The sequence below is a fragment of the Wyeomyia smithii genome, chromosome 3, assembly GCF_029784165.1.
Source record: "Wyeomyia smithii strain HCP4-BCI-WySm-NY-G18 chromosome 3, ASM2978416v1, whole genome shotgun sequence".
NCBI classification, from domain to species: Eukaryota; Metazoa; Arthropoda; class Insecta; order Diptera; family Culicidae; genus Wyeomyia; species Wyeomyia smithii.
The window spans coordinates 135,240,761-135,265,432 of record NC_073696.1 but is presented as its reverse complement, the minus strand read 5'-3'; the positions used below and the strand labels follow the sequence as shown (position 1 = coordinate 135,265,432).

The 24,672-nt window shown below is 36.7% G+C and overlaps 1 long non-coding RNA gene across 1 annotated transcript; it reads right to left on the bottom strand.

Annotated features, from left to right (window-relative positions):
- Positions 1-11,124: 11,124 nt before the first annotated feature.
- On the bottom strand, positions 11,125-16,250 carry LOC129729586 (uncharacterized). Its single transcript, XR_008728703.1, has 5 exons — positions 15,946-16,250; positions 15,377-15,890; positions 14,991-15,322; positions 14,788-14,933; positions 11,125-12,120 (listed from the first exon to the last, which is right to left on the bottom strand). It is a non-coding gene; the product is annotated as an uncharacterized LOC129729586 (long non-coding RNA).
- Between the last annotated feature and the right edge of the window lie 8,422 nt (positions 16,251-24,672).

Below are 24,672 nucleotides of genomic sequence, written 5' to 3'. Positions count from 1 at the left end.
GTTTTTGAAACTGCATCTCTGAGTATTGTTGGAACCGAACCGACGCATTTTCATAACGGTGGCAGTTCGTTGCTTGACATAATAGCAACAAACAGACTGGACAAAATGATTCGTTTCAATCAAATTTCTGTACCTGGTCTCTCCAAACACGACATGATCTTTTGCTCTTTCGATATTAATGTTGACACCCAACTGCGAGAAAACACATACCGCGATTACATTAATTTCGATGGAATGGCGTTACAATCTGCGATGGCAAATATACCGTGGGAGCAATACTATCAAATGGACGACGTCAACCAGATAACGGAGTTCTTTAGTACACATGTGGTTTCAGTTCACGATGCCTGTATACCTCTACGTACCGCTAAAAACCGGAAAATGTATAATCCATGGTTTAATGATAGTATTCGCAAAGCCATTCTCGAAAGAGACTTGGCATATAGTGACTGGAAACGAGCTTCACCGGAGCGCAAAGCTTTGTCATCACAAGTCTACAAGGTGTTACGGAACCGCGTTAGCAAACTCATACGAAATGCTAAACTAGCTTATCATGAAAATTATTTTTGTTCCACTGACACAACTAAATCGCTATGGAGAAAATTGAAATTCATTGGGGTGGGACACAATAAGCAAAACGACGAATGTTCTTTCGACCCTGACACGGTGAATATGAAATTTGCTTCCCATTTCACATCAAGTAACGCATCAGAACACCGACACCTTGAAAGTTTTCCTGATCATGCAGACAATTTCAAATTCAAGCCAGTTCAAATGTATGAAGTCGTGAATGCAATTTTTAATATTAAATCCAATGCAACCGGGACGGATAAGCTTTCTGTCAAATATCTAAAAGTTATTTTGCCACTAGTTATCGACCAGCTTGTGTTTTTGTTCAATAAAACGATTGCTCACTTGGAATTCCCTTCTACATGGAAAGAGAACAAAATTATCCCCTTGCGAAAAAACGGCATGTCAATTCATTAGAGAACCTTCGACCAATAAGTCTTTTGTGTTCCATTTCGAAAGCGTTAGAAAAAATATTGAAAAGGCAGATAGTATCCCACCTTACTCGGTACAGTCTACTGTCAGATCACCAAGCTGGTTTCCGGGAAGGTCAAGGTGTAAAAACAGCACTACTTAGAGTTCATGATGATATTGCAGTGGCGGTAGACAATAAAAACAAAGCCGTTTTAGCCCTACTAGACTTTTCGAAAGCTTTCGATACGATCTCCCACGTTCGGCTATGCAATAAGCTCAGTGCTCGGTTTCACTTTAATCGCTCTGCCGTTGCTTTCATCCGTTCATATTTAACTGGCAGATCACAAACCGTGTACTGCGGGGCAACAAGGTCGCTAAGTTTACCAGTAACTTCCGGTGTGCCCCAGGGCTCTGTCCTTGGACCTGTCCTGTTCTCACTTTATATAGACGACCTGCCAAATGTGTTGCAGTATTGCAGAGTGCAAATGTTTGCTGATGATGTGCAACTTATTTGTATACATCCAGGAATGACGACTTCGGATCTAATAGCTCGTCTAAACGAGGATATGATTGCTGTTTCACGTTGGGCGACGGAAAACTGCCTACACATTAACCACTCCAAAACGAAAGCCATCTTATTTGGAAAGAATCGCACCGATAATTCGTCAACACCGGTACTGTTACTCGAAGGAAACCGCATTGAGTTTACAAGTGTTGCGAACAACCTTGGCATACCTTTTCAAGCACATTTAGGCTGGGATAAGGCAGTTGCCGCTCAGTCTGGTAAAATATATTCGTGTCTCAGGACGCTTAGAACTACTGCATCAGAACTACCAATCCATACCAAATTGCAACTTTTTAAGTCACTCGTCTATCCTCACATTTTGTTCGGTGATGTGATATATATGGGAATGAGCAGAGCACTACTGACGAAACTTGAAGTGGCCCTAAATAGCTGTATACGTTATGTCTATAATATAAATCGTTTTACGTCAGTGCGGCATTTACAGAAAAATTTGATTGGATGCCCTTTTCAACAATTTTATGATATGCGAGCATGTTTGTTTCTGCACAAAATTGTAACGAAGCGTTCCTCGAACTACCTATTTGAAAAGCTTGTTCCATCTCGTAGTAGCAGAACCATTAATCTCGTAGTTCCTTCGCACAGAACAACATCCTACGGAAACTCTTTTTATGTGAGGAGTGTGGTTCTCTGGAATAATTTACCTACGCAATTAAAACGAACAACTTCGGAGGCAATGTTTAAAAAAGGCTGCTTATTATATTTTAATAACTAATGTTTATATTTTGATAATAATTTTAAGGAAAAAACTGTACTGTAGCGTAATGACAGAATAATACTATTGAACAACTCTGTGCCACCGTAATTTGACAAGCAAAAAGACGTATGTCTTGCGTCAATTAGTGAATTTTAATAAATAAATAAATAAATAAATAAATAAATGAAAAAAAAAAAAAAAAAAAACAAAAATAGCGAATATGTTTGCCACCGCTCAAGTAAACAGTGTATATTTACTGTAGTGCAAAAAACATTTTGCTAAAAAAGTCCATACCGAATTGGACACCAGTTTTCAATTATTTGTAGTAAAAGCTGTAATCGGTGATTTGAAAGTACTCTAGAAATCGAACATCAGCGGTGATTCAGCAGACTTGAGCATAGTTTTACAGAAGGAAATAAAGTTTTTGAGCTCAACGGAAAATTGTCAGTGGATCTGAAGCGATTGTTTGACGACATGAAGCCCTTTAATTTTCCTTTTCTGCAAAAATATGCTACAAAAATCGATCACGAATTTCTGATGTTAACTTGAATATGTTTTGTATTTAATTTGTTTTTCATGCGAGAAATGAAATTTGAACAATTTGACGTAGAACTACGTTTTTCCTTAGCCTATCACATAGGGATGTAAATAGGGAAACTATTAACGAAAAGGGGACAAAAATTGTCCCTTTTCAAATGCTTATAAATCGGTTTGTTTTCAACCGATTTCCTGCATTCTTGCAGCAATTGATTGGAAAATTATACACGCATCCACCCAAATGTAGAAAAGTGTTGATTGATTATGCGAGCTATTGTACTATTGAAAAATGTCAAGCCTTGTTGAAACGAAAATTACGTTCTTAGATTGGTCGCTTGCTGCCTTTCCCTAAAAAGGTCGACAGAATAGTATAACTAGTTAGCCGCATCGTAGCGAATTGCGGAAGTAGCAGCAGCGGGTTGCGCCAGTAAACAAATCACATCACGTATCTAAGCAGCAGCGAGGTAGCACCAAACGTCTCGATTTGCCAGTTAAGGGCTTCGGCCATCTGCCCGCAACAAAGTTTTGCTTTATCTTGGCAACAGCACATTCTGTGCTGAATCCAAGAAAACACAATCTCTCGCGGTCGTCTTATTCACTGAATGCGAAAACAGCTTTTACAGAGTTTGAACAGTAAAATGCCTTTATCAAGGCAAATAATCAAGTAATTGAAGGTTGAAAATTTTTGGCAATAACTTAACATTCTGTGCTGGATCCTAGCAATCAAATTCTGTCGCGGTCACAAATTTATTTTATAAATTTATTTTATCCTCCCCACTAACTGTTGGGGCAGCACAAAGGCTGCGATCAGCATAACCGATTTTGAGCAACAAACTGCCCTGTTCTGTTAGAACGCCTCAACAAAGGTGATTAATTCGACTTTACAGGAATAAATTGAAGCCGATTTAATCAATCAGCATGAACAGAATTTCGTCGTCTCCGAGCTGCTCAGTTGCAACATGATGCAACACGCAACAGCGAGCAAACGAAATCGCTTGATGTTACAAACCGAAACACGATACGTGTTAAAATCGGTGTTTATTCGCTGGATACAAAAATCAAATGCGAATTGTGGAATAATACGTCTAAAGAATATTAGAGAATTAGAAAACTGAACAGAAAGGCGTGGCCTATTTCGTAGCAACCTTCGGCTATAAAAGAGTGTTTCTGGCAAAATCAGTTACATTTTTTAGTCGGAAGGTGAACTGGACGGACCGTCCGTAACGTTGACAGTAGAAGGAGCGGATTGCAGCAGTGGCAGCGGGTTGCTTTGATTTACGATTAAACAAATTACTTGCCCGGTGGTTGGTCACATGTCTCAGTAGCAGCGCAGTTCTTATCAGCGTGTGTCGTCAGAGTGCCGTTATTCCCCCTTTGTTGGGGCAGCACAAAGGTTGCCATCAGCATATCCGATTTCGAACAGCAAAATGCCTTTTGAAGGCACATTGAATAGCAATTGAAAGTTAATAATTTTTTGACAACAAAAGCAAGTAATCTGTGCTGGATCCTAACAATCAAATTCTGTCGCGGTCGTCTAATTTACTGAATATGGAAACAGCTTTCACAGTGCGTGTTGTCAGAGCGCCTTTATTCCCCTACAGATTTCGAACAGCAAACTGTGCCTTTTTTAAGGCAAAAAAACAAGTGATTGAAGATTAATCGTATTTTCGAAAGATCTCGAGCGCCAGATTTCAACAGCAATTTCTTTCTGTTCGTTCATTGATATCGTATTTTTTTATATACGAATTAGAAGCTTATAGCACTGCAATTGCAATAAAAAAAATCTAATATGAAGCGTCACTGCATGTTTATTATTTTTACTCGCTGTTATTCTCATTCATGTTAAGCTAGCAACATTTAATACAGTAGTAAAAAACCTTTTCTAACCTTATGGCTGTTCAGATCGACTTGAACTGTCCTACAGTACGGTTGCATTTTACCAACAGCTCGAGGCTAAGTCTTAGACTACCGAGAGATATTAAAATTTTGTTTTTCGCTTCCAACAGGCAATCTTTTTAAAAGACTACCTGTTGAAAGGCAAAGTAATGAATTTGTTTTTTAAGTTAACGAGTGTTTAGTGAATTAATTTGGTTTGAGATATTTCTACTTAAATTCTATAGTGAAGTGAAAGTGTAGTGAAGTTGTCCAGTTATGCCTGGAAAAAATAAAAAAGCTCGCTTTGATGCGGCATCAAGGAAACGCGAGGCATCTCCTCCAAGTGACACTGAAATTTCGACTAACAGGTATGATATTCTTTCTTCTGTTGGGGTTCTAGAATTCCAAACTTCTCATACTGAGCATAAAGCCGTTATGAAGAAGGTTAAAGTTCCACCTATTGTGGTATTTGTAGCAAACTTTAAAGCATTTCGATCAGAACTTTCATCATTTCTATCGAATGTGAAAGTTAGTTTTCAAATTGGTCGCCAAGGCGAAATTCGTATTTTGGCCGAATCTTTTGATGGCCATAAACATCTTTTACAGTATTTGACTGAAAAGATGTATAAATTTTACTCTTTTGATGCCAAAAACGAGAGACCGTTTAAGGCTGTGTTGAAAGGTCTCTCAAATGATCAAAGTATTGATGAAATCAAAGATTGTTTGTCAGAATCACTTGGTTTTGCCCCCAACCAAGTAATTTTGATGAAACGAAAGGCAAATGCCAAAATTTTTCAAAATGGAATACACCAGGAAAATTACTTAGTACATTTTGATCATACCAAAGTACATAATTTAAAATGTAAGGAAAAAGCACGTGTTTTATTCAACGTGCGAATAAAGTGGGAAAATTTCAAGAGACATGGAGGAATCCATAATCTTACGCAATGTCGGAGTTGTCAAGCCTATGGTCATGGAACTCGAAACTGCCATATGGCTGCAAAATGTATGATTTGTGGTGACACTAGTCACACGAAAGATATCTGCCCCGTGAAAGAGATCACTAATAGTTTCAAATGTGTAAATTGTGGTGGAAATCACAAATCTAATTTCTTTAATTGTCCTGTAAGGTCAAAAATTATTGCTTCTAGACAACGTAGGAATCCTAAACAACCTGTTGTCAATGTGGGTAATCAAAAGACTTTCAGTACTGTTCAGGCATCACCAGCACTTTCATTAGCAGGTGTGTCTGTAGGTAATAATTTAAATTCAGATAACAAATTTCAGAAAAATAATCCTGTTCAGGTAACACCAGGCTGTTCATATGCCAGTGTCCTTTCAGGTAATATTTCAAATTCAAACAGTAACAAACCATTCGTGTTTGGTGCTGAAAAGTCAGCCAGTATTGATTTAGGTAATCCAACTCCCGAAAAGATTGAATACCTACAACAATCCATGCTGCAGCTAATGTCCGTTTTGTTGAACTGTAACTCGATGTACGAGGCTGTTCAAGAAGGTATAAAATTTACAACTAATATTGTTATGAAATTGAAATTCAGCAATGATTTTAAATAATGCTGTAAATTTTCTAAATTGGAATGCTCACTCTTTAAAAGCGAAAGAGGATGAATTTTTCAATTTTTTAACAGTCCACGATGTGCATATTGCAGTTGTGACTGAAACGCTTTTAAAGCCAAATATTAAACTAAAAAAGAACCCAAATTATATGGTTCATAGGTTTGATAGAATTGATGTTGTCGGTGGTGGAGTTGCAATAGTTATCCACCGTCGAATAAAACATCGTGTTTTACCCCATCTTGAAACCAAAGTTATCGAGAGTTTGGGAATTGAAATTGAAACAAGTATTGGCATTTTATTTATAGCCGCAGTGTATTTGCCTTTTCAATGCACTGGTGAGCGAAAAAATTATTTCAAGGGAGATTTGCAAAAACTCACAAGAAATAAATCTAAATTTTTAATCATCGGTGATTTTAATGCGAAACATCGATCTTGGAATAATGCTCAAAGCAATTCCAATGGAAAAATATTGTTTAATGATTGCTCGGCTGGATTTTATTCAGTTTTATTTCCAAATGGTCCTACATGTTATTCTTCTATTAGGAATCCATCTACAATTGATTTGGTACTAACAAATCAAAGCCATTCATGCAGTGATTTATTAACTCATGCTGACTTTGATTCTGATCATCTTCCCATAACATTTTCTATTTCCCATGAAACTATTTTAAATCCCACTAGATCTGTGTTAAATTAACACAAGACTAATTGGGATAGATATCGTTCTACGATCGAGGAAAATTTGAATGATGATATTATTTTACAAAATAGTGCTGACATTGACAGAGCATTAGAAAATTTTAGCAGCTTAATACTCAATGCCCGGAATTTATCAGTTCCTAAGGCAAGAGTGAAATTTAATGCACCAATTATTGACAGTGAACTTCAACTTCTTATACGTTTGAAGAACATACGGAGACGTCAATACCAAAGATCTCGTGATCCTGCTTTGAAAATTATTTTTCAAGAATTACAAAAGGAAATTAAACATAGATTCACTCTCTTGCGAAATGAGAATTTCATGAGAGAAGTTGAACAACTAAAACCTTAATCAAAACCTTTCTGGAAGCTTTCGAAGGTTCTTAAGAAACCCTCGAAGCCCATTCCAGTCCTTAAAGATGGTGATTGCATTTTTCTAACGAATGAACAAAAATCTCAAAAACTTGCTCAGCAGTTTGAGAGTGTTCATAACTCCAATTTGAACGTAGTAAGATCTATTGAAAATGAAGTAAACCAAAAGTATGTTCAGATCACCACCCAAGAATTTTTTTTCCGAAGAGGTATTGGAGACAAACTTGAATGAGGTGCGAACCATTCTCAAAAAATTCAAAAACATGAAAGCACCAGGAGATGATGGGATTTTCTATATCCTCATCAAAAGACTTCCCGAAAACTCTCTAAATTTCTTGTTAAAAATTTTTAACAGATGCTTTGCAAATCTTACGAAATGGAGAAATGCCAAAGTCACTCCAATTTTAAAACCCGAAAAGAATCCAGCTGATGCATCAAGTTATCGACCAATTAGTTTACTTTCCTCTATTAGCAAACTTTTTGAAAGAATAATTCTTAATAGAATGTTAACACATATTAATGAGAACTCAATTTTTGCAAATGAGCAGTTCGGTTTTCGCCATGGGCATTCCACTACTCATCAGTTACTTGGAGTAACAAATATGATTCGAACTAATAAATCTGAAGGCTATTCGACTTGAGCTGCTCTTTTAGATATAGAAAAGGCATTCGACAGTGTTTGGCATAAAGGTTTAATAGCTAAAATGTCAAATTTCAGTTTTCCGCTTCACCTCACAAAAATGATACAAAGTTATTTAACTGACCGCACTCTCCAGGTTAACTATCTAAATGGTAAATCTAATAGATTGCCTGTTAGAGCTGGTGTGCCTCAGGGGAGTATCTTGGGCCCAATCTTATTCAACATTTTTACTTCTGATCTTCCTGATTTACCACCTGGTTGTGAGAAATCTCTGTTTTGTGACGATACAAGCATTTCCGCAAAAGGAAAAAGCCTTCGTGTTATATGCAGTCGGCTTCAAAAAAGTTTAGATATATTTTCTTCATACTTACAAAAATGGAAGATTTCCCCTAATGCTTCAAAAACATAGTTAATTATTTTTCCTCATAAGCCAAGAGTTTCATTTCTCAAACCCACCCATAACCACGTTATTAAGATGAACGGTGTGGTCTTAAATTGGTCTGATCAAGTTAAATACTTAGGGCTAATTTATGATAAGAATCTTACCTTCAAGGAGCACATTGAAAATATCCAGTCAAAGTGCAATAATTATATCAAATGTTTATATCCTCTTATCAACAGGAATTCTAGACTTTGTCTCAAGGATAAACTGTTAATTTACGAACAAATATTTAGACCAGCAATGTTATATGCAGTTCCCATCTCGACAAGTTGTTGTGCAACCAGGAAGAAGACACTTCAAAGGATTCAGAATAAACTTTTGAAAATGATTTTGAAGCGTCCTCCCTGGTTTAGCACGAACGAGCTACATAGGCTCACTAATGTAGAAACATTAGAAAATATGTCAAGCCAAATTATCAACAAATTCCGACAAAAATCGTTGCAATCCTCAATTGCAACGATTAGCTCACTTTATAGTCAGTAAGATAGTTTTAAGTTTATTTTAAGTTTATTTTAAGTTTCGTTTTATTCCTTTTATTCCTTTTTTTTCTTGACAAGTAGGTTTAATAATTTTCCTACAATTACATTATCTTAACTGCGAAAGCTAATAACATTTAATAGTACTAGAAAGCGTACAAATATATATAATAGTGTTGAAATGTCACCATTTGTGGCAGAACACACAATACTAATTCTGAATAGATATTTTAGTACATAAATAAATCATTACAAACCCCCCCCCTATAAAAAAAAAACCTTATGGCTATTGTAGTTCAAAGTAAAGTGCTCGCTTAGCATGTGAAAAGTACGGGGATATTGCTCTGTTGAAATGGGTCGATAGATGTGGAATTTTCTTAACCATGCGAAGGTTCCAGATCACATAGCCATATATTTTGTACTCCAGTACGGCACAAAACGGGCAAAGTATTGTACTATTCTCGTATAGTAGACTTCCAGAGTTTATTCAATGAAAAGTTTCTCGAGAAAGCAATAGTAGATTTTAAGACTCGTTAATGAAACAATCCAAACCATACATTTGTTAGGGAGGGACCCTACTCTGAAAGTTTGAAAAATAAAAAAAAATCCGTAATTTTTTTTCGGATGTTTAGAGTAGAGTGATGTGTTTGAGTATTTTGCCTATTGATTAAGGTATATTTGGAGATATAATTTGCATGTGTTGGATACAAATATAGTGAGTATTACGCTGCTGGCAGCGTTACTCTCAAAACCATGTTTTTCAACTGGTGGTACGTTTTTCTCAGCATCTAGTGTGCCGATTTGGCAGAAATTTTTTTACAGCTGCTTGTAAAATTCTATCCAAATCAGTTTGTAGATGCTAAGAAAAATCTTACCATCAGTTGAAAAAACATGGTTTCGAGAAAACCACTGCCAATAGCGTAATACTCACTATATTTGCACCCTGCACCCATGGTACACAAAATACATCTTCAAATATACCTTAATCAATGGTCGAAATGCCCGAACACTTCACCTTTCTCTAAACATCCAATTTCCCAATTATCACGAAAATTAATTATTTTTCAACTTTCCAGAGTAGGGTCCTTCCTTAATACTGTGCGTAGTTCTACGTCGGTTATGCGGTCGTGTCTGGGATACAACCTCCTACTTTTTTGTTACCTTTTACTGATCAACTTCATTAAAAATCTCATTTTGCTAAAAAATTTGTCTGTTCCCGGTTCCCGGGAATTCCCGGGAAATGCGATTTTTTATTCCCGTTTCCCGGGAAATCGATTCCCGGGAATATTGCAAACCCTATTCGTGTACCCCTAGGGGTACGCGTACCCCAGGTTGAGAACCGCTGCTCTACAAGATCCTTTTTCAATAACTCTTTCGGTCTCCTACATAAACGACAGAAAAAGGTAGCGTTGAATCCAGCAGACAATGAAAGCATGGAATGGACACCCAAGTTGTCACCTTGTAATAGGCACAGCACAAACTTCACCAGCTTTGCTTCTCCTTTGATGTTCAACAAAATACCTTTATCCTCTATCTCGGCGAACCTCGCCACCAGCGCTGCAATCAATTCATTAAAACCAACATTTTTCATGTCAATCTTTTTGAGCATTCCAGCAACAAAAATATTACTCAACTTCGACCCAAATTCTACTGGTATTGTTGGAAAATTGTAATAAATTCCGCACACTGCGTGTCGATTATTGTGCGAACTCTGTGAGTCATTAACCTCAAACTCGTCAGCATAGAGCCAAACTGGAATTACAATATCATTAGGATACTTCTGTCGGATTCCGCGCTACGTTGTACCATTAACAAAATTCAAAATTGAGTGTGACTTTTCTAACAAAGTTTGATTTTTCATTGTAATTTTGAATACATCATTACATTCGAAAAACGCTTTAATTTGGCTTTCGATTGGCATAAGTATTAGATAATTTATGGTCAAATCAGAAACGATCTCTAGATCATGAAATTCTGAAACCCTCTGACAACCATTTTCTATTGTTACGACGGACGGTAGTTCCAAGCCAGTATTTGCACTCACATAATTAAATAACTTGTAATCATAATTAATATGCTTGAATAAAGATTTCATTTTATTTAAAGTTTCTTTGAACATAAATCCGTTTTCTGTGCCTGGAAGATTGTCCAAATGCCTGGCCAATTCTGCAATCAAATTTGACACCTTGCATTGCACATTATAGACATCTTTTCTCGAAAAATTATTGTTCGCATGTAGTTCTAACGTGAAGCTAAGAGCTGATTTGTCTATTAAATCAGAACTAATGAAAGACGAGCTTTCGGTCCTAATCAGTTCTAAGTTTTTTACTCCCACTGGGTTCTACTTTTACTGGGCTCACTTGTTCTCTACTGATGAAGTTATACTATATTATCTGTTTTACTATACGCAGACTTCGCAGCCGACTTTTAAATGTACAGGACAATTGCGGAGCTAGCGCTACGATCCTACTGACACTTACAGTCTCTCCCGAGCCGGGATTCGAACATACGACGACTGGCTTGTTAGGCCAGCATCGTACCTCGAGACCAGCTGGGAGATATTGATAGCGTGTTTCACACTAATGAAGTTATGCTGAGATTCAATATGCTGAGGTATTTCGACTGACATATTACTGAGACTTACAAGATTTAAGTGATTAGTTATGTGCTTCTTAAATGGGTACAACTTCGAAAACATTTGTCCGCAAGAACTTATCGTCCAGCGGTAACGATAATTTGTAGGTATTCCATGTTGCTCTTTCAGGTGCGTGAAATATTTGTTGGCAACGGTAAATACACTGTCGCAGTTGATTAGCATGCAGACAATCATGTTGCTGGTATTTTGAATTCATCCAAATAGTTACGAAGTTTATTAACAGCGGCGTATGTTTCGCGTTGTGGTATCCCGTATATGATATGGTTAAGAAAATGCCAAATCAATTTAGAGATTCTGGAATACGGTAGGGCAAAGACAGCAGTGAATTTTATTAGCAAATCGATTGCTCTAACTGCCGAATCAAGATCGTACCGTATGTCCTCGTGCTGCACGAAATACCGCCCACTTATTTCTTTCGTTATAACTCGCGTACACGCTGGCTACCTTTTTTGAAATTTCGGTCTCGTCTTTGACGAAACTGATCGAGTCGTCCTGAGCAACGCAGATAGATGGTTTAAATCTAACGCCTGCGGATATTGATGGCAGCACAGTATTTAGCAGTAAAAGCAAAACACCTTTTTTATCTGGAATTAAAAAAATATCGATATTATTATTTGAAGCAATCTCAATTTTTTTTAATTTGTGAATTTTTGATAATTTTTTCGTCTATTTATATCAAATATTTATAGGAGTTCTAGAGATATTTAGTTTTATTTATAAAAAATGCTCAAGAAAATTCCGGAAATTAAGAAAAATATAGTAAACTCTAATAAAATATAGTAAGCTCTATATTATTCAAAATTTCCTACAAAAAGGCCTGAAGTTTGAAGCAACTCTGGGCCTGAATTAGAGTGAATAACAGCAGCAAAATGGGTCCAGAAATCATACGATGTTACTATTTGAAAAAAAGTGTGCTCAATTTGATTAATTTCGTTTCATTTTGAGAAACTCGAGATTTCGCGAAATTTCGCACAGCTTTGCACGCATCAAATTCACACGGTACGAACTGACAGGTGTCACGGATCCTGCTGATTTTGATGTTGCTTTTACGTGCGTTATGTGAGCGGTTCCGAACTTTCTGTCAAAATTTCATTCATAAATTGAGTTCAGAAACGACTCGTAAAATGGTCTATTGCGATCACCAATGGTGGGCATCACAGATTTACTTTTTATCCTTACTTTTTGTAACAAAAATAGGAATGCTTCGCGCTTTTCTAACAATCCACTGATCCTATATTTAACAAACTTTCACGTAAAACGTAATACTTTCGCTTAAATGACATTAGGGACAAACATGTCCGATTGTAACTGTACGACTGACTTCGCCCATCGTGGTGAAATGGTCTCGAATGCCGCCGGTAGTTCTGTCCGCCCAACTATTTATATAGTGACTATACTCGATACGTAAATCCGCCAGACTATCGATTCAGTGACTATATCTTTTTTATGACAAACAGCATATCCATTGGGGGCCATCCATATACCAGCTTTGGGGGTGGGGTTGGCTAATGTCCACGGTCCATACAATATTTTTAGAATTTATATGGGCAGTTGTCCACGGAGGGGGAGGGGGGGGGTCAAAATCGTTAAAAATCTGTCCACGTGGTATGTGGATGGCCCCTTGCATATCGTAAAAATCAACAAAAGGTTAGGAGAAATCTTAGTATCTTTCAGTTTCTGCGAAAACTTATCAACTCAAAATTGTTGAATATTTACAGTGATACTGACAACAATATTCTGTTGCCGATAGTCCAATTGCTTGCGGCAGTTCTGAGTGAAAAAAACAAGATTTGACGCACTAATTAACTACGAAACAAAAAAGATTATTAGATTTCTAATTAAAGACGTTATTTAGCAGCTCGTTGGTATGAAAAGTGCTATATCGTTACACCAAGAACTCCTTTAATTCATAATTGTATTTATTCAAAAAAGTGTCATTGTCTAAAAAACATGAAATATTTTCATCATGTTAACAAGGCTTTTATGTGTACTGATCTTGGTTTGGTTCCAGATTGTAGTTCCAATATTTGTGAGTTCATGTTTCATCATAGTCTTTCGACTAATGAAGTTTTTCAATTATTGAACCGCCATTAGAATGCGGACTAGCTAATACTCAAGCTTTATCAGTTTTATCAGGATTAAAATATTTCGTTTCGCTTTGCCTTCAGCAGGCTTCTTCCGTTCTCTTGTTTATTGCCCAAATTTTCTTTTCTACCTGCCAAACCCCTTGGCGAACTAGACTTTCTCTCACACAGAGTGAGTAATTATCCGCATTTAGGCGTAGAGTATGCCAGTCGCAGAGTTCCTTTTAACTCTTTATCATCACGTGTTAAGCAGGTATTAGACGAAGCAAACATTTGCTATTTTTAGTACAAGTTTTATTTGCACAAAATAAAATCCGTACCAAAAATAGCAAATATTTGCTTCGTCTAATACTTGCTTTAGGGATAAACATTTATTTGCTCTCTCAGTTTAAGAGGGAGTAGTTTTCGTTAGCTTCTCCTTTACTAGAAGAGAAGTTGGCCTCTCTTTCTCTTTAAGATGGAGATGAGTAAAACAAAGCCTGGCCTTCAGTGATCACTGGCTGTATTGTAAAGAAGCTTCAAGTCCTGTTAACGATATCTGATATATCAGCTAGTTAAATCGTGATTGACTCTTTGAACTGTCATAAGTAGTATAATTGGACGATTCTTCAGCTTGATTTTGTTTCATCATATTAATACTGCAGATTTTCCGACATGCTTCACAATCTAAACTGGGTCTGAATAGAAGCGATTTTGTTTCGAGAGATTATAATCAAATTATTTTGTGAATAAATTTCTTTTTGAGCGTCTTAGTAGAATGGAATTGATTATTGTGAATAGGCTATGTTTCCATTTAATTCTACTACAAAAAAACGAATACCCTTCAATCGAATACCGTCCGCAGATACGTATTTCGGCTGCTACATGCAACCATCATCAGTGCTTATGTGGACTGATTATGGATGCATGTAGCAGCCGAAATACGTATCTGCGGACGGTATTCGATTAAAGGGTATTCGATGTTTTGTAGTAGAATTAAATGGAAACATAACCTATTCTATTTTGTGAATCCTAAATCGCTTATGTTAAATTTGAGAGGATGATCATTTCTAAGATTGTACGATGTCACACATACATTCATTAAATCAGACAGTGTATGCAACCCTTAACATAACAGATATTTGCACAAACTAGCTTAGTTTCATTACAGTTATAATTGTAACATACCTTCGTCACAGTTATCAAGAAGCTCGATCAAGTCAGTCGCAGAAGGATCCAAAGATTTTATACTGAAAAACGGTTTCAGTTTGCCACTTATTGTTTTCAGGATGTCTCAAAGCATTGGGAAAAAGTGCAACAAAGTCCAGATCAATCTGAAAGTGTTGTTAAATATCAAATAAATGCTGACAGACTTTGTTAGACAGACTTACCAATTGATATCCAAACGTGTTACGGTAATGTGCATTGGATATTCTTTCAACAACCTAGCAGATGTTTCGCATTTTTCAAAAAATGTCGGATGTGGAAGCGTTCTGACCAGAATTCTAAAACCGTTGTCCATGGTGACTGGTTTTATGCTAACCACTTCAATGCGTGATCACTGCATGTTTCTGTGAGGCTTTCAGGATTATACTGAATCTTTTTCACGTGTTGTTCTTCTTTTATGTAGCTTTTTCTCTTACTTTGTCGTAAGTTTCCTACCTTATTCGCAATTTTCCCACCCGGGGTCCTACGATCCTCCTCTCGGTATATAATATTTTTCCTAGAAATATTACACTTGTAATTTCTGAGGATTACAACCATAAGTTTAGCCTACCTGTTTTTCTTTCACAAAAAGTGTTGTTACTGTAAGGCTGTATTTATTCAAATCCTCAGTGGTCAGTTTATTTCTGAGACCTATGTGATTATTCCTGAGAGCTGCAGTTGCTTTGCCTCTGACAATTCGCCTAAACTTGCTCGCTGCAAAATTTCCTTTCCAATCTCACTTGCTTCTAGCAAATTTTTTAAAATAATGGGGTTGAATGGCTGGTAAAGAAGTTTTTGCTGTGTTTCTGATGTTCCCGTAATGCAAACTTGGTTCTCTTCTTGCTGATTGTTTTTTGGTGATACTGTGGATTGATCTTCAAATAATGGTGTGCAGCAGGCCAAATCAGTGTCTGCTCGATCCTCTTCCAAATTTAAATATTTCACAATTGGAGCTTCGGAGATATTACGGTCTTTTTTATACCTGACACTGGTATTTCGCAACATTCTAACTCCTCCCGTTTAGTACTTGAAATCGGACTTCCATTCATGGTGTCTCCAGTCAAAATTTGTTGTATTGCAATTTTCTGAAAATGACCAAAATAACAAATGTGAACAATGCATAAATCAATGTTCACTTACGTTTCGTTTTCGCCACACATTGATTTTTTCATACAGGTTATCGTAGCTCCAACTTTTTCCAAATCTTCGACGTTGTGTAAATCTTCGACGTCGAATGTAAGCAACTCGTAAAGCCCGAGATTACAATCTATGGATAAAAAAGCTATTTAATTTATTTGTTTTATTCATGTATTTCGCACCGTTCATTAGAATTCTGATTAAATCCTGTGGTAATTGTAAGTCGTCTACCAATTGTTGCGACATCTAGAAACAGATTCAACAACTTACGACTAATAATTGCTTGAGTAAAATTGAGTATATCGGCTTTCCAGTCATCTGCTTATCAAAACGAAAATTTATTTTCTATTTCCGACGTTTCGATTTAATATATACTCTTTTTTTAATAAATTCTTTGAAATTCTAAATCTTGAAATTCCAAATTTTCACACAGGAAGCTCACGTACTTTTTATGTGTATTTTTTCTACGAGTTATTTTCATACGAGTTATATTTCATATTGATTGAAGGCAACTGTCAATAAAGTACAATTTAACTTCCCTTACGCATAAAAATCACTTTAACCACGTAACACGACCAAATTCTCAAATAATATGATTGTATCGGATAAATTATGTAGCATTTAAGTGAAAAATATTTTGAGTGCGCAAGTAGATACCCAGGAAAAAAACGACAATGCGATTTACGACGCAAGAATAGACCATTTTACGAACTGACAGGTGTCACGGATCCTGCTGATATTGATGCTGCTTTTACGTGCGTTATGTCAGCGGTTCCGAGCTTTTTGTCAAAATTTTATTCGTGAATTGAGTGCAGAAACGTCTCGTAAAATGGTCTATTGCGACTTTCACACTAGTTTGGACTACCCCAGAAATACACGATTATCACTGTCGAATCTCGCACACGATTCCGCAGTTATGAGCGATGGGTATCGATACTAGCGATATCGAAACGTTTGACAGAAATATTTTATTATATAGACAAAGGGACCGTGGAATGGGGTGGAATTGATCAGTGGGGTGAAATTGATCACCTGAAAATACGTGATAAAAAATACTAATCAAAAGATATTGCTCTTACAACACTAGGGGCAATGTTAACGTGTCCTTAAACGCAACTTTTGCACGATTCACATACCTGTCAAAGTTAACCCTTGCATGCCCAGTGCAGTTTTTCATATTTTCGGAAAATTTTTCTAACTCAGTCAAAGCTCAATCAAATTTGATCAAACAAGTTTCCAAAAAACAAAAAAAAGTATTGAATTTACTTAAAGTAATCATAGTTGAGGGTTAATTACGTTAAATTTGGAGAAGTGAGTAAAGTTTGATAAAAGCTCAAAAATGTAATTTTCATCAATGATCATTCCATACCATTAAAGAAATACTGATGAATTCGCAGGTAACCACAAAGATTTTAATTTCAGAGTTAGCTTTTAAGCTTTTGCAACAAACCGAATTGAAATCGGTCTAACGACGATCAAATAAGAGCAAATTTAGCAACAAGCAGCTCGTGAACCGAAATAAACAAATTTTAACCTGAAATATTGTAACTTTTGTTTCCAAACTAGCTGTAAATGATATTTTTCAGTACAGAAATCAACAATTATCTTCAGCATATCGAATAAAAAGCACATTGTCAAAAGAATGTATGGATTTCAATGGTGATCAATTTCACCCCAATTTACCTCATAGTACCTTAATTTATCGAATTTATTTCATGAAGTAGATATATATATATATATATATATATATATATATATATATATATATATATATATATATATATATATATATATATATATATATATATATATATATATATATATATATATATATATATATATATATATATATATATATATATATATATATATATATATATATATATATATATATATATATATATATATATATATATATATATATATATATATATATATATATATATATATTAGGGTGGGTCGATTTAAAAATCGCTTAGGCACATATGATTTTCGGATTTTAGGGATCAAAATAAGATACTTTTCTCAAGAAACCATACCTCTAAAATGAATTCTGATGTCCCTTGAACTAACGTGTAGGTACCCAAAAGGTCAAATTTCAAAAAATCCTGTTTTGACCCATTTAGAGTGACCCAATCGAGTCCAAATGTATGACCGACCCCCACTAACTTTGGAGGGCTGACCCATGCTAGTGTTACCCCCCTGGGACCCCCCTAGGGGGTCTCCCATACAAAAATATAAAAAAATATCAAAAAATCACCATTTTTGGCACTTTATATGACAAAAATCAGTGAAATGGCTATTATTTTTCCGCACAAATGAAGTTTCTAGGAAAAAAATGTTTTTTTTTGTTTTTGGATTTTTGTTATATATATATATATATATATATATATATATATATATATATATATATATATATATATATATATATATATATATATATATATATATATATATATATATATATATATATATATATATATATATATATATATATATATATATATATATATATATATATATATATATATATATATATATATATTAATATATATATATATATTAAATTCATAAAGTACACTTGAAACCCCAAGGTCCGATATCGATTCAATGACAATCGAAAAAGTATCGATACTCAGTATCACCCAATCAATCATGTAACACTTATAGCGAATTTCTTTATTCCACTGTGTGCGTGCAAAACTGCCGAGGAATAATGAAACGTCATCGCCATTCAAGACGCAAGTGAGACAAATCGCGCCAAATGACCGATGGTCGAATATCGACCATTTTTGATTTGAATGAAACTTTGCACACGTATTTGGCTTAGCAAACTAAGTATTTTTCCCAGATGGAGAGATTTTTTACACCCATGTGTCATATTCTAAAAGGGCGTATGTCTTTTGGCATAGGTTTTATTCAAAGCATTGTAGTCCGGAAACCGTTGGTTGTATAGGAAAACTGTCTGAGAATGAGTTGTAGAGAATTAAAAATGAATCATAAAATTATACACTGTACCAAAAAAAATTTTTTGACAAAAAAATTTAAAAATAAACATTAAATTTCAATTTATAAAAAAGGATTGGATTTTTTTTTATTTTTTTTTTAAATAAACTTGACGTTAAAACGCAACTTTTAAAGAAAAGTCCAGGATGGAGAAATGAAAAATATTTTTATATGGTAGATTAATTTTTTTATCAAACATTAGAACATTATTTCAAACATTTTTCAAAATATTTATATTCTGATGATTTTAAAAGATGCAGAGAGTCATTTTGAATCAAAAAGCTCTTGATAGGTATCATTCTAGAGGCATCGGTTTTCGAGTTATTTATAATTTAGGCTCGAAAAATTATTGAAATTTAGGAAAATACACGTTGTTCTTAATTTGTCCGTGGTTCTCCAGCAAATACTATACGTTCATTAGAATGCTTAATGCTTGAGTGTGTGAAGAAAAATTCAACTCTTTTTTTTAAATTGAAATTTAATGTTTATTTTTAATATTTTCTTGGTCAACAAATTTTTTTTGTACAGTTAATTTTTTTATGATGCATATTTAATTCCCTACAACTCATTCTCAGACAGTTTTTCTATACAACTAACGGTTTCTCGACTACAGGGCTTCGCATAAAACCTATGCCAAAAGACATACGCCCTTTTAGAATGTAACTCATGGGTGTAACAAATCTCTCCACCTGTGAAAAATGCTCAGTTTGCTAAGCCAAATATGTGTGCAAAGTTTCATTCAAATCAAAAATGGTCGATTGAATTTTCGCGTTTTTCCAGGTCATTTGAAATGATTTTGTTCAAGTAAGAAAGAGGTGCCAGATAATTGTTTACGAACTTAGCACGTGCGGTGGTGGGTTGAAGCTGACAAATTTTACAGTGCGCTTCGGGCAGCACGGCAGGTCAAAATCGAGCGAATAAAGAAGGGTTTTGACAGCAGTTAGTGCGCTTCCAGGTCAAAACGAGGTGAGCTGGTGGAATAAAGAAATTCGCTATTAGTTTTGTTCGAAAATATATACTAAATGTTGCAAATGAAAAACAAAACAAACAATGAACCTGACAAAACGACCACTGCGCTACTGAGGTGTCAGTTTGAGAGAGTGAAATAAGAAATTGGACAATGAATGATTATCACAGAAGTCTAAATAGTGTCTAAATTTCTTTGTTCCCAGGGCCTTCCTAGTTTTGACCTGGAGCCAACCCAAGTACTGTCAAATCGTTTCTTTATTCGTCTGGTTTCCAAAGCGAACCGTCACTTTTGTCAGTTTTAGCACATATTTACGGGTCTACTACGAAAGGCTGAAATCACGAAAGGCTAAAAACTACAAAAGGCTGAAAAAGACGAAAGGCTGAATCACGAAAGGCTGAAAATTCAAAAAGTTTCTTATTTTTGATTTCATCATTTGTATGAACTATTTTTGTTGACTATCAGACTGTCGCAAACGTCTTTATATTTTCATGCGATGATTACCGCCGAAAATCTTCCGGTCTATGAGATATTTCAATAGCCCAATATCTGCATTTAAATATAATTTTATATTAAAAACTACATATAATGCAACACACTCGTGGCCTTTGGCCAACTCGATTGTCCGGGGTGAATGCTGTCCTTATTCGCTACCGCTCGTTCGGACGTAAACTAGGGGATCACCCCTATGTTTGGAATAGACCTAGGAAATCCAACAGTTGTTTTAGTGCACGTGGCCGCCGCTTCCGACGGCGGGTCGGCCTTGGTGGCCGCCACAGTCCCTTGCCCTCGATTATGCGGCAGAGCCACATCAGGTATAACACCTATGGGTACGAGAATACGAATACCCATGGGCGCAACTAAGGATAATTTCTAGGGGGGGCTAGTTTTCGTGTATGTCGCTTAAAAAAGAGAAAAAAGAGTTTGAATATGCTTATTTAATAACGCTTAAAATAGTATCGTAAAAGCAGAAAAAAATCACTTCGGGTAAGAATCTCCGAAGATGTACTGAATATCTTGAACACATCGTCAACGCCAAGCTCTTTCAGCAACAATGATTCGATATTGAGGAGAGCTAGATTTGGTAAACGGCTGGGCAGTGCTTTTTAACAGTTCACCCGTACTAGTTAGAAGAAAATAGACCCCAGTGTGGTTCAAGGCATATTGCCCTATTCCTACCTCCACGTGGTACCAACTGGGATACGAGCAACCAAGGAAAAACCGGTAAACCGGTGGAGTAGTTGTTCTCCTAGAGAGCAGCTTGTCTGCGCGTCTACCCCACAGGCTAGGGGCGGCTCAAACAGCGACTGATCCGGACCGGATGGTTGAACTATGAAATGCGGTGTCTCGCCAGCTACATCCATGGCGGCAGCTCCGTCGCGAGACTAGGTATCGCAGCCCTAGTGAGGCAGCATACTAAAATAAACATACTACGGAGAATCAAGAATTCAAAACGAACCGGAACAATCGGCAATGACCCAGCCGACGAAATAAGGACGACGATTAGAAGCTCAGTACATGTAACAGTAGATCGCTTAACGACCCGGATGTCGACCGAATTCTGCTGGATCAGCTAGAACCCTGCCACTTCGACATCGTCGCGCTCCAGGAGCTTTGCCTGAAAGGAGAGAAGGTACGGTGGATTTGACGCCGCAAGGCACAGTACCACCAAAGCGGCAGGCAATCAGCGACAGGTTGTGTTTGTTGAGAATTAAGAGCCGGTTCCACAACTACACTATTCCCGATGTGCACTGCCCTCACGAAGGAAGACCTGATGCAGGGAAAGAAGCGTTCTACGCACAGTTGGAGAAACTCTACGATAGCTGCTCGCGTAGAGATATCAAGATCGTCGTTGGGGACATGAACGGAAGGATAGCCTTATATAAGCCGGTTATCGGCCCGCACAGCCAAAGTCACTTCTTCCTCGACCAACGTACAGCAAAACAAATTGACCACGTTCTCAACGACGGCCCGTTCTTCTCAGACATTATAAACGTACGCACCAATCACGGTGATGATCGGACATGACCACTTCGATACAAAAAACTACAAAATCCTGATAACCGGTAGTCCTCTATGGAAGTCCTTTTGATATTTTCGAACAGAAGGTGCCTATCGGCGAACAGAAGGTGACTATCTACGGAGGAGCACAAGCGGACGACGGATAATGGCTACAGCGCATGAACCATGAGTTACAATCGCTGCTTGGAGAGAACCCCATTGCACACCTGGCGAAAGACAATAGGTTGCGGTGGGCCGGTCACATCTTAAGAATGCCGGACCACAACCATGTGAAATCACTTCTTCTCAGCAACCCTACCGGCACAAGAAATTAAGGGGCGCAGCGTGCATGATGGCTCGACCAGATCGAAAGAGACTTGCGAGTGATGAGACGTCTGGGGAACTGGTGAAGCACAGCCCAAAACCGAGTAAACTGGCGACTTCTTGATACAGCACGAGTTACTACAGCTCTCGTCTGACTGGTAAAGTGAGTAAGAGAGCAAGGGTTGAGAATCGATCCTGGGTGCAGAACTAGTTCTTAGCCAATGAATGACGACATCTCAATTTGTGTTGATTTTGATGCTCTGATAAGTAGTATGGAATGTAAATATATTGAATACAATCATTCTCTGGGAAATTCTAGGGGGGGCTAAACACGTTCTAGGGGGGGGCTTCAGCCCCCCCTAGCCCCCCCGTAGTTGCGCCCATGCGAATACCTATGGGTATGGGCATACGAAGTGGTAGATTGTCTAGGGGTGGTGAGGCTTGGAGACTAGGCGTCGATTACAAGACTTTCAGCCTTTTATGATTCAGCCTTTCGTAGATTCAGCCTTTTGTGCATTCAGCCTTCCGTATATGATACATACTTTTCAGCCGTTTTAGTTTTAGCCTTTTGTGTTTCAGCCTTTTGTGTTTCAGCCTTTTGAGATTCAGCCTTACGTTACTAACCCCATATTTACTTGCACCGTTAATGGCAATATCGTTTCTTTATTCTTGGGTATGTTGGTGAAGAAATTTGCTATAAGATTGGTATGTGTAGATAGTAGCAAAATGTCATACTTTGTGAATTACTACGAATTATTTCCAATCTTTTATACATTCACACATACAAAAAAAAAACCCTACTACGTATACAGATCCATTTCATGGAATTACACTAAGATCGATTTTTACGCGGGATTGTTTACGCGGATTCCGGAATTTACCCGTTTTTTACGTGGATTCCGGAATTAACGCGTTTTTTTTACGCGGTTGTTTTTACGCGGATTCCGGAATTAACGTGTTTTTTTACGCGTCACGTATCCCCCGCGTAAAAAGCGACTTTAGTGTACTTAACTGTACTGTAGATCACAACATTTCAACGTATTGAGAATATTTGCCAAATTAACTTTGTTTTCGAGTTACTCAAATTAAATTTATATTAGCTTCCAGTTCCCTCGCATTTTAGAAACCATCCACATTCCACGTGAACAGTTTAGTTTGGGGAAGGGGGGGGGGGGGATTTTGTGTTATGTCCATGGTCCATAAAATTTTTTCAGAATTTATATGGGGCAGCTGTCCACGGAGGGGAAGGGGGGGGGTTCAAAATCGTTAAAAATCTGTCCACGTGGAAAGTGGATGGTCCCTTAATAGTTTAACATGAAATAATCTTTTTCGTTATTTTCGTATTGTGACATTTCAGGAATCAACTGAGTCTACCGATAACAAAGAAGTGATACATAAAGTAACTGCAAAAGATTTTCATTGTGAGGAACAAACTTATAAAGACGAACACCAAAGTTCGTTGTTGGATGTCGTTAAAGAGCCTTTTGGAGAGGTTTCGGATAATACGAAAGAAAAGGATATTAATGCAACTGAAGAAGAAGACGCTTATATTGAAAAATTCGATTTAGAAACTAATAACGACGATCAAATCGTACGACCAGACAATCTTGAAATGGCTTCAAAACTCAATCCCGAAGCGAAAGAATTTGTTCCGATTTCTTCGCCAACTCGATCCGACCCTGCTAGTCCAGTTGCTAACGTACCTCTAATGCTGCAAAATCCTTATTTGATACTTTCAAATGATGTGGTCATTGCACAGAGTCCCAAGAAAGACATTAATATTATGGATAATATTGATGTGCCTGCGGAGGACGATTTTCAACAGGAGATGAATGATCGACCACATGAATTTGAAAATTCTACTGAATACAATAACGGTATAACTGAAACGTTTCGCTCACAATCACCTAATAGTGAACCTTCTTATCAAGAGATAAACCTAAAAGAGGCAATGCAGTGCGATGAAAAGCTAGACGATGAATATAGCGATGACAAACAATCATTAACTGAGGAAGTTGTTTTAGAGACACCCATTGAAAACAAACTTTTGACTGCATTCTCGAAGGAACCAGATGCTATGAATACTTCATTTTATGAAGGCCGAGATGAACCGATGCTCACAAGCAGCTCAGATGAATTAAACAAAGTGCATGTACTTCCAGATGAAGATTCTTTGGATCAGTGTAGTGTAATTGAAACAAAAACCTGTTTATTAGAAAATGAAACAAGCACAAATGAGCAAAAAATATTGTCAAACGAAAATGGAACTAGTGAATTTGAATTAATTGATGTTTCAGCTATTGAAAAACAAATTGAATCCAAGGATATATTTGCCGTTGCCTCGCAGGTAGTTAGTGATGTTGCCGCTCTAGTCGATCATATACAAATTGATACGCCGGCTGACAAGTTTATATCCAATTTGAAAACAGATT